This window comes from Rattus rattus, chromosome X, assembly GCF_011064425.1.
Source record: "Rattus rattus isolate New Zealand chromosome X, Rrattus_CSIRO_v1, whole genome shotgun sequence".
Lineage (NCBI taxonomy): Eukaryota > Metazoa > Chordata > Mammalia > Rodentia > Muridae > Rattus > Rattus rattus.
The window spans coordinates 89,155,575-89,167,386 of record NC_046172.1 but is presented as its reverse complement, the minus strand read 5'-3'; the positions used below and the strand labels follow the sequence as shown (position 1 = coordinate 89,167,386).

General features: G+C 34.8%; 1 pseudogene; it reads right to left on the bottom strand.

Moving 5' to 3' along the window:
* LOC116888071 overlaps nt 1–1,242 on the bottom strand; it is a 3,253-nt pseudogene extending 2,011 nt beyond the window's left edge.
* Nucleotides 1,243–11,812: the final 10,570 nt, after the last annotated feature.

The window sequence follows — 11,812 nt, the reverse complement described above, 5'->3', positions numbered from 1 at the left end:
AAGAAATACTCAAGTTAATAAAAAAAAAAAAAGAAAGAAATAAGGAAGAAGTAAATTTTCAAAACTACCTTGAGCCAGCATAGGTTGAAATATAGAAAAACAAAGAACACTGGACCCCTGCTGGAGTCTGTTAGTCTAGCTATCCATGCCCTCTAACCCACACTTGCTAAGCTACCCCACACACCTAAACTACAAGTTTAAGGTAGAGAATGATTAGTCATAAAGCTAGAAATGTAACAAGGTCACACACCTGATAAGTTTTAAAATAAAGAAAATGTAAAGTGTAGAGATGAACTCAGGCATGTTTTTTGTTGAGTAAAAGATAAGTGCTAAGTGGCCAGGGGAAATGCAATACTTTGATGATGTGTAAGTTTGTATCCTCCTGATTACTCAGCCAAAGAGGAAAAGGAAAAAGAGGCTAGTGTTAGGGGTATAAAGACTGTTTCTGTGCTTAATTGGCAAACCTGCCATTCCAGACTGTTGCTCAGATTTGCAAAGTCATGAAATAAACTAATTTTCACTAACTACACTGAGTCTCCAGTACTCTTCTTACAAAGTGATGATCATTTCTCACAAATGCAGGAAATTGAGCTCATCTTAAAGACCTCACATTTTGGAAGACCTCTTGAAGTTGTTTGGATCAAATTGGTTTCAAAACAGTCAATCTATAAAGCCTATTTTACATGGCTTCATCTGTCCAGTGTGAACATTGTGCCCACCCCTAGCTCAAATGGCCTGCTTCCATGAACCCCTTAGAGATCTGACTCCTCTTATAGCAAGTCTCAAGGTGAACCAGACTCTTAAAGCCTCCTAGGTCCCATTGAGTGGCTAGTTCTCTTTCTTGCTTTTTAAAAATATTCTATGATATAATTTTACAAGCTCTTTCTTCATATTCTCTTGATATTCTTTCTACAAGACTCAACTCAGTTTAGGAAACTTATACTAGATATTTTCCTTCAGAGAGATGTATTATGTATGTGCATGTGTGTATGTATGCATGCAGGCATTTAATGTGTATAAATTATATGTGTATGTGCAAGTACAGGCAAGCATGGGAAGAGGCTAGAGAACAACTTTAGGAGTCACTTCTGCCCTTGCTCTTGGGCTTTGGGGGTTAAATTCAGGTTTGCAGGTTTGCAAGGCAAGAACTTTTTCCTACAGAGACATTTTGTGGTCCTTAGGGAGATTTGTTAAGTGATTCTTGGACTGAAGTTATCACTTACTTTGACTCACTTCTTCCATCGTTACTCCTCACTGTGTTCCTGTATAGTACAGAGGGTTTCTTCTAATCTTTACAACCATCATTATTATATTTCTTACCCGCCTCCCTAAAATCACCCCATGGTGACACTTTTAACCATTGTAACTTTTCATTATCCTCTCATTCTTATCCCTACACCCTACACCCATTTTCTCTTATTGTCTTTTCTAAAATGTCCATGATCTCCTCTAATAAAACAACTCAACTCTTGCAAAGGATTTCTGGCTTTGCCTGACACAACTCCTAACTAGATTATCATGTTTGGCCCAGCCAGTCCATTTAAATGAACCCAACTGACAGCCTTGCTCCATAGATACTTCTAATGAAATCCCTGTCATGTGGGACAGCTTCCATCACTCATATGGCTGAATAGAAACACAGATGTCCCTTCCACACCCCTTTATTCACCAGATTGCCTTTTAAGCCAGACTTCCATTTTTGTTAGGGCCACAGGGAAAAGCCCTTTCCTCTGGGCATTATTTCATCATGTGACTTCATTCTCCTGTTAAATAGGACAAAAAGACAAGAAGAACATACCTTTTCTTTCTCAAATACCCCCAACCCAAGACAACCTACAACTCTTACGGGCATGTTCTTAAATGCTTCTAAATTAAAACTCCCAATCCCATTTAATCATTCCAGTCTGTCTCTTGACAAGATTCTTCCTCTTCTCAGAAAGCTTTCATATTTCCTCTCTCTGATAATGATCAATAGTGGGTCCAATCAGTTTCCCCCAATTCTACCAGGATTAGAAAAATATAACAGTCTAATTACTTCAACATGAAATCCCTCACTGTCAGCTCTTTCTTAGAATGGTCTTGGCTTGCCACAATTTCTTTCATGCTTCAACGTCCTCATATTAAAATGTCCTAACCACTTACTTTTCTATCTAGTCATCACCACATGGCTTAATTCCTCAGCGTCTCCTTCTTATGTAGAACTAAGGTCTCTTGTTATGTTCTCACTAATTTATTTGATACCTGGACCAATGCTCTTGATATCCAGGTTGCTCCTTTCAAGCATCTCCTCCCTGTACCTTCTTTTGTAATCTCTTGACCTAGAGGGCATTTCATCTGACACTCTGCTTAGTGGGATAAGGCATTATGACAGATACAGGTACCAGAGTAAGAGTACTCACCTTGGCTTCTTATGCTCAGCGTACTTGTTGGCCAATAGTCTTTGGGATTAGACTATATTTAGGTAGCCGTCAAATCTCTCAGGGCCAGTTTGAAAAATAAACTAGTAGAATTGTTTACAATAGTCCAAAGAATACCTGTCTGGCCCTGGAAATGTCGTGTATATGTCAATTAAGTAGGGATAGTACAAGATGTAGTTATAAGACCAAAAGAGAGTAGGCATCTAATTAAGAGGAGAGACCATCTGAGAGATGACTCCTATAGAATGCCTCATGGGACTGATTTGCTTTCATCTCCTGGGCTCACTCACTGACACAACTTCTCTCTCTCTCTCTCTCTCTCTCTCTCTCTCTCTCTCTCTCTCTCTCTCTGTGTGTGTGTGTGTGTGTGTGTGTGTGTGTGTGTGTGTGTGTGTGTGTGTTTCATTTAACCTTTTGTTATGACTGATACTTTTCATACTAAAAGCCATTAAGTTCCCATGGCCCTGTTACAGAGCAATTACCATTACCACTGACATCAGTGCCTGTCTTCTTCTATCAAGGACTTTATAGTCTCCAAGTTGAGGTTACAGTTGGGCCTTCAACCTCTTGAGATAGTCATTCCCCCTCTTCTCCTCCAAAATGCTTCTTAAACCTTCTATGTTTTGCCCATGATTCAAACACTAAGTGATATATCAGCAACATCATTATGTCCCTTTGAATCCTTCTGAGCACTGTAGAAGATGGATTTTTTCCCTCACAATGGACTTGATCTACTACTTTGTTGGGAAATTTAGAGACAAAAGACAAAATTAAAAGAAAACTCTATCACATTTTAATCATCAGCCCCCACTATGTGCAGCAGCTCCTCAACCATAGCACTAAAGGGGTCTTACAAATATTAAAGCCTAGTAATACTTTTTTTTGAGATGGGGTCTCTCTATGTAACTCTGGCTGTTCTGGAACTATGTAGACCAGTCTAGCCTCAAATTCACAGAAATCCTCCTGCCTCTGCCTCCTGAATGCTAGGATTAAAGATGTATGCCTTATGCCCTGTTTTAAAGTCTAATAAATCTTAAAGATCCATGGTGCCTTATTCCAAATGACAAAACTCCAACAGCTTGTACTATACTATTTATTATTTAACAAAATGGTAATGTGCTTGCTTATGTATCCAAATGTAGACCTACACAAATGGCACATGTGGCAAGACTAACTTTCCTTAACTGTATAAAGAACCCCATTCTCTTTCAGGGGGTGATTTTCTCTGTCACAAACTGCCAACTGTGTCTCTATTTCTGCAGATTTAATCAATATTTTCTAGATATATTCTGGCCTGGTAAGTATATTTACTGAGCCCCTGGCTTGTAACAGTCATTCCTGGCATAGCAATAGATCAAAATCACCTTAGAATATAAAACAATTAGCATAATACCAAAAATTAATCTTAATTGAAAATAGTTAATAAGTCTATGGATATAAAGCAATAACTTTATTAGACTATTTAAAATTGAGATTATTTGTTTTATATATAATAAAATGTGTATGTATAATTAAAATACTATAGTAAATATTATAGGAAAATACTATAGTATAATATTATAGTAAATAATATTATAGTAAAATTACTATACACAATACTTTATATGTATCAAGAGGACATTATTAGTACTAGATATACAGTGCAGTGATAGTGCACACTAAGTATTAAAGAAATATTTGTTGAAAAATGTGAATAAATGAGCTGCCTGAAGGCTCCATCTGTAGAGCAGACTAAAACTGATCAATTAACCACTCATTGTATATATAAAATACATATTTATCTAATGTATATCTAGTTTTGTTGCTTTAGATTGTACAGATTGGTAATTAACAAGAGATTTAACTTTTAACAGGATGTTTAAAAAATTAGAAGATATAGGTAGCTAACTCTTTCTAGAGGGGAGAGGGCTCACAAGCTCCAAACACCTCCCTGAAGAATTATTGGCAGTTAATTGTAATTGGAAGGGAAAGACATTTTCTTCAGCAGTATTATTGCCAATCCTAAGATATACACTTCTATACAAAACCCTTCTCCCATGCTCATAAAAGTAACCCTAATTAAACTCAATGGGTCACCAAAAACAAGAAACCACACCCATGAAAGCAGAATCAAGACTAGATGAGAAAAAGAAGTGTATCATCAGAGGGGGGGCAGCAAGAGACAGCAGTGATGCTATAATCACAATACATTATGTACATACATGAAGTACAAAAATATATATGCTTGCATCTTTTTAAAAGGGGAGAAAAGGTCATTAAGAGAATATGAAATGACATTTGCTTTTGAATAATTTCTTTTATTCTGTTCATCCGTATACTGTGCCTTCTAAATTCAATAAGCTTGAATTTAACTTTGATAAGAAGATATGCCACTATAATTCAGATGTCATTTAAATTTGAAAATATAGATATATTTGTAAATGCAGTATATAAAAACTAGCTTATATGGCCTAATAGCTTATAGAGTCTAATATATCTTTTTGTGACCTTATAATTTGATGCAAACACTAAAAGTATATGCAGTTATTTCCATTGCCTTCATAGTCTGTCAAATATACAAACATCTCACTGGACATATAGTTCTCTTTATTAACCTGTAGTATATTAACTGCTTCAAAGATTTTACTATTAAATTAAAAGTTTTAGCACAGATCATATTGTAATGTAAGTGATTAAAGTACTGAAGTCAGAGGTAAAACTAAGTAAAAATCAATGTCTACAATGTCTGACCTTCAAACACAATTCTTCAATCAACTTCCTTTCATGTTTTAAAAGTTAGTTTTGAAGATTTCTACAAAGGTAAGCAAGATTAGTTCTGGTTCTTTTATTGGTGCTAAGCTCCTATTCAGAATATTTCAAGAATATTCAGTCTCTCAAACAGTAAGAGCATCACTGAAATATTAGTAATTTTACACCAATATTTAGGTTCACTTGATCTGACTGTAAAAAAGCACACATCCAATTCTACTTTAACAAACCTTGAATGTTCTGAATGGACCCGTCATCAGCCTTTATGGTAAGGATTTCTCCAGGGTTAACTTGAATGAATACAATCTAGAAATAGATAATTATTTAATAGCATACTTCCTTGTAAATCTATGGAAAAAGTCATTATTATCCTTTCTGAATAACATCCAGGTCCCCTAATTATAGGGATTTCAAAATGCTCAAGGAGAAGGGTACAATTGGGTCAATGGACAGAAATTCAATACCCCTTAGTAAGAACAGCTCACTCCCCCACCCAAGTAATACTTTATAAGGTAATAAAAAATAGGTGCATTGAGGTGGAAAGACAACATTCCCCTCTGCATCTACCCCCAGATTAAAACCTCTATAAACAAATAAATGAAACCACAGATAACACAATTTATTTGAAGGTAAAATTCAGACATACTTGAGACCAGTATTGGGGACAAGTCCAGTTGTTATACATCTTGGGCTGAGTCATAGTCTGTGAATAATTAGAATACACTGTCATGGCATTGGGGTCCAGAAGAAAATTCTCCACCTAAAAAAATGTAATTTTGCTTATAAAAATTTTTACTTTTGTCATTTTTAGAAATAATACATTTTATTATCATACACTAATAATAAAACTGAGCATCATTTTGACATTTTCATGCATGCATATATCCCAATCATTTCTGACTGTGTTATGAGAAAGTATCATCTTTGCTTTTTTTTTCAAGAGACAAAAAGTTCATCTTTTTTTACATTATATATATTGAGTTATGCCTTCTCCTGAATCTATTAAAAATACTAATTTTTAATTATATCCTTTCATTCTAGAAACGAATCCATAGAAGTCATTGCTATTTAAATACAATACTTTTCAAATATGTAATTGAACTTATTTCTGAATGAGCATGAAGGAATGTTATTCTTTATTAAATATACAATTTCAAAAGATATACCCTAGGAAATTGTAAATAGTAGAAATTTACAACATAAAAGTAGACATTTTAGGTTGTGCAAAGGAGTATAAAAAAAGCAGCTAAATTAATTTAAAAAGAAATGGTGTATAGGTAAGTAAGCTAGTGTTGAATGTCTTATTTTCAAAAGGCCTACAAGGAAAATAACCAATGTCGAAACCAAAACCAAAACCAAAACCAAAAACTTTCCAAGAGACTATAAAACCCAATAAAAGCCAATGCCAGCTTCCAGGGACTAAGTCACTACCTAAAAAGACTATACATGGACTGACCCTGGACTCTGACCTCATAGGTAGCAATGAATATCCTAGTAAGAGCACCAGTGGAAGGGAAGCCCTGGGTCCTGCTAAGACTGAACCCCCCAGTGAACTAGATTGTTGTTGGGGAGGGCGGCAGGGGGAGGATGGGAAGGAACACCCATAAAGAAAGGGAGGAGGAGGGGATGTTGCCCGAAACCGGGAAAGGGAATAACACTTTCGAAATGTATATAAAAATACTCAAGTTAATAAAAAAAAAAAAAAAAAAAAAAAACCAATGCCAGATTGGATTTCGCAACATTTTAACCAGTTATAGGGAAACTAAAAAAGCGAAAACTTTTCTTACCTGGCACATGGGATCTCCATTGATAACTGGCCCTGTTGGAGGTATTTCAGAAAGAATAGGTGCAAGCTGATGTTCCATTGACTCGAAAAGGATTGACTTTCACATTAAGTGATAGTTCTAAAATAGACAAACAGAAACTTACAGGTTAATTAAATGTAGTCACAATCATGTTTTTTAAATGACAAAAGACGACAAGGTTGTCTGAGAAATTCCATCTTAATTGTCCTTTCTAGGAATGGTTGAGTTAAATAGAATTAAGTTAACGCGTCATTTAAAGTAGGCACTGATCTTCATAAAAATGACAGAACCAAGTGTAGAGGTGACAGTTTCTGCTTATTTTCTCTTCATTCATGTGAATACAAAGACAGCACATTAAGCTACATGAATAAGGGTTTAGTTAACAAGTCACTGACTATTTGATCTACTTCTATCTAGTTCAAACAAACTGAGATACAATTTATGACACTGATTATAAACAAGGTTTTATATTGTAAAGATAGCTGTAAGAATTAGCCAGTTCCCATTAATTTGTTTGAAATACAAAAATTAGCCAGCTGTCTTGGACACTAAACCCAATAGCTCAAACGTAATGCAAAATTTTAAACCCAAACATTTAAACTCACATTTCTTCCTTGATTGAAACACTTCATCTATAGATCTCACCAAACACCAAAATAAACACTTAGATGAAAAACGGGTAGAAAAATGTGATTACTTTCAAGATACAGAGAGAAGATGCTCAAGAGTGAACCTCTCTAGAGGGAGGCTACTCTTGAAAGGAGGGTCTTGTGACAATTCCACAGCCTTTAGAAAAAGAACACTTATATGTCATAATTTGGTGACATTTCCTTTTCAATCTTTTAAAGTGGCCATAGGAGATTCCTTATTTATGAATATTGTTTTAAAGGTAAGAATTTTGAAAAGAAAATTTGGAGTCGTGAAGAAATATGGATTATATCTGTGAAGAAATATGGATTGTATCTAGTGGGGGAAAATATAGTTTTAGGTTTGAGGAATAGTGACTCATCACTCCTTTAAGAGCTTTAATATGTTTCCTCAAAATGGCCAAACAACTTACATTATTCTAGATATCGTTTGTAATCAAGCTATTGGCTTAATTTAGGGCAAAAATTATTGTTTTGTGGTCTATTTCGATGGGTGGATTGACCAACTTATAATATTTTAAAAGCAGAATCTCTCCTCTCTTCCCCTCCTCCCTTCATCTCCTCATCTCTTCCTTTCCTCTTCCCCCTTCTTTCCTTTCTCTCCCTTCCCTTCTCTTTCTACCCTTCTCTTCTTTCTTCCCCTCCTTCCTCTCTATCTATCTATCTCCTCTCTCTCCTTTCTCCCCCTGCCTACTCTCCTTCTCTTCCTGCCTTTCTCTCCTCTTCTTTCTCACTCCTTAATGTGCTAACGTTCATCAAAATTTACAATCAGTTGTCCATAAGTCATCTTAAGTTGATATCGTTTACTCTGTCTCTGCTAGAATTTGTTGGCTGTAGATGACATCCATATGCCAACAGACTCACAGTGGCCAGGCTGAGGGAGAGAGCTACACCTTACTACAAAATGAGAAAGAACTTTTACTTGTTCTGAAATTATAATTGGTATCAGATTTTCTAAAATAGAAACATCTGAAAATTCTTCCCACAATTAAACATTACATGGATTAAGTTTTTTTTGGAATTTTAAGTCTTTAAGCCTTACAGGTTAAGTTATCTCTATTTCATTTTACAGTACGGATAGTTAAATTATCTAATTCCTTTTACAGTATGGGTAGTAACTTCTGTTTTCCTTTATAACTGGGCTTATTAATTTCATTATCAAAAATCACCTTAAATTCATATTTTGATCTTCAATTTCTTAAAGACTATTTGGGGTCTTGAGGGGTAACTCAGAGGTAAAGAATACTGACTGTTCCTTTAAAGAACCCGATTTCGATTCCCAACCCCCACATGGTGGCTTACAGAAGTTACAACCTTCTGTAACTCAAATTCCAAGTGATTCAATGCTCTCTTCTGCCCTCCATGGGCACCAGGCCTGCACATAATGTACAAATACATGTGTAGCCAAACTATTCACACACACATAAAATAAAATGTTGATAAAAATGTAATGTACTATGACTTTATATAACCACCAAAACTTAGGCATAATAATATCACAATTATTTCAATGAAAACATATTTATCCTTTTAAACATATATAACAAAATATCAACAATCGAGGTATAAAAGCTCTAGGACTGAACTTCCATAGTTCTATCACTGCTATTACAGTCAAAAGTGGACTAAAGGAACAAAAACATACACCTTTCCTATCTACATGCAGTTTAGCAACTTCTTTAAACACAGATTTTGTCCATTAGGCACAAGTAAGCTAGATAAGTATACAATTAAGGACAATTTGACAAAGACTTGGTTGCCAAGGATTTTTTTCTAGTGTAGAGAATTTCTAGGGTTGCTTCATTAAATACCTCTTTCCCAACATAATCTATTTTCCACCTCATTAAATAGTCAATTAACTACTCTATAAGGTGAAGTGCCGTTTTTCAATGAAGCTTTAATAGTTTTGCTTTTCAGGCTCTTGAAGATTGGTGAAAAAAAATCCCATAGATGCTTCCATTCTGCCAGTCCATTTTCCTTACAAATTCACTATTATTCTGCTATTACTTTGTACTGTAATTGGCCTATGACTGTAATGAGTTAATGTAAAAGAACTTGAAAGAAGACAAAAAAATGCTTTGTCAGAAAAAGCACAAAACTGTGAGTGGTGTTTGTGCAACTTCAAATCTCCTGATTCATTTTGATAAATTTACTGTGTATGAATAAAATTTATTGACTGTGGCCAAATTAAGGAATTAGAAAAGACAGAGAAACAATACGCTTTTTAGAAGCAAAAAAGCTTTAGAAATTGATCAGAAAATGTTAAAACAGACACATTCAGACTTCTTAGCTCTTTTTGTACTTTTAATTTTAAGGTGGTTCTAGATTCATGACTTCTCAATCTTGGAATTTAAGAAACTGTTACATTTAAAAAGTGCTGTTGCAATCAAATTGGTTTTTTTTTAAATTCTCACTATGTACATGTTGAAGCTAAACTATATTACCATAAACATCCAATGTAACAAACAAAAGGAACACAAGGAAATATTCTTTTTGGGGAATTGCCTTATGCTATAGTTCAATTAAATGGATGATCCATATATGCATGCACTGCTATTCTGCTGTAAGAAAATGGATATTTCAAATAGGCAGCTTTGATGTCTCACTCTATGTCTGCTCCAACAACTAGAACAATTCAGAAATTACATACATACATGCTCAACTAGACTATGTGCAAGTCATTTCCAAAGGAATAAATGAACTTCAGACATTATTTTCAACTTTTGTTGAGAGCAGAAAATATATCATATGTCTAACCTGATTAGGAATTGGTTCTTGTAAATACTGATTGATATGATTAGAAGAACATTATTTTAAAATATATTTTTAGATTTTTTTCTTGCCCCAGGTTTTCTGTTTGAATTTAACTTTTAACTTTATACAAAACACAGTTTGTATTTATTTGATAGCCGTATTAATTATGTAGGGATTTAATAGGGCTTATTGGTGAAAGAGAACAGGTGATGTTACTATTTCTGTATTTTTTGTTTTCTGTCAAAGAAGATAGAGTGAATTGTTTTATTGTGAAGTCTGATGGTCAAGACCTGGGGTCAAATTCTTGCTTTGCCCCTTATTAGGCAAGTTCTGCTTTGTTTGTATTCTTCACTGCTGAGTTCTTAACAGGCACTCCAGAAATGCTGGAGGAAGACTGGATGCTTTACCTGCAAATGACCTACTCTACTAGGCAATCACCAGAAAATAGTCCCAATTACAAAGTGTTCAAAATTAGATGCTGTATTTCCAAAGAAAAGAGCGCTTGCTAAATAATGGAGTTTACTATATAAATGAATTACTATTTTGACGACCACTGGCTTTCCCTGTGCATAAGGCGAACAGAAGTACAAGCTTCAAATTAAAAATGAAGGCTTCCTAATTTAGAGATAAAACCATTTCTGTAAAAAAAAATCATTCAAGGTATTTGCTATTTTTGAGGTTTTTAGTATTTATTTATTATTTGGTATTTGCTATTTTAAGTAGCTAATATCAGAGAAATCTATTTTATTTAAATAAAAAAGTGAATGTCTCTAACATCATCTATTGAAGGACATTCCAACTACATTTTCTCATGAATACAACAGTTGAACTAGGAAACAGACTCTGAAGGTGGCAACCTCAAGAATGATGCAAATGCCAATATTTTTGGCTCTTCACCAAATAAGGGGGCGCACAGAGAGGTCAATGAACATTAGAAGACATAGTCAGAACTTACCTCCAGGCTCCTTTCAGGACATCCCAGGCCCTGGTTCAAAAGACCACTTTAATTGTGAAACTGAGGTTAAAACCCATACCCAGTGTAAGGCAATGTTTACCAGATAGCATCCATTAAATGTCCCCATTAATAAATACATTGCATTTGGATTGGCACATCATATTTATACATATTTATGAGGTACAATGGGATGCTTTGATTTGTGCAGTCAATTGACTCAGGAGATTTATCATTTCTTCATGATGAGTGTATTCACAGTCCTTCTATTTTTAGATACATTATATAATACTATTAATTGGATTCATTGCGCCGTACACTATATTAACTCACAAAGATGTGCTTATTTTTGCCACAAATGCCTTCTCAGAGTACTTCAAGAAGTTTAATTAAAGAAAGCAAACACTAAAGGACTGGGCAGATCAGAGTCCCCAAACCCATGGAAAAGCCAGGAAAAGTCTAAGACCCCAGCACTTTGAGGACGGGTAG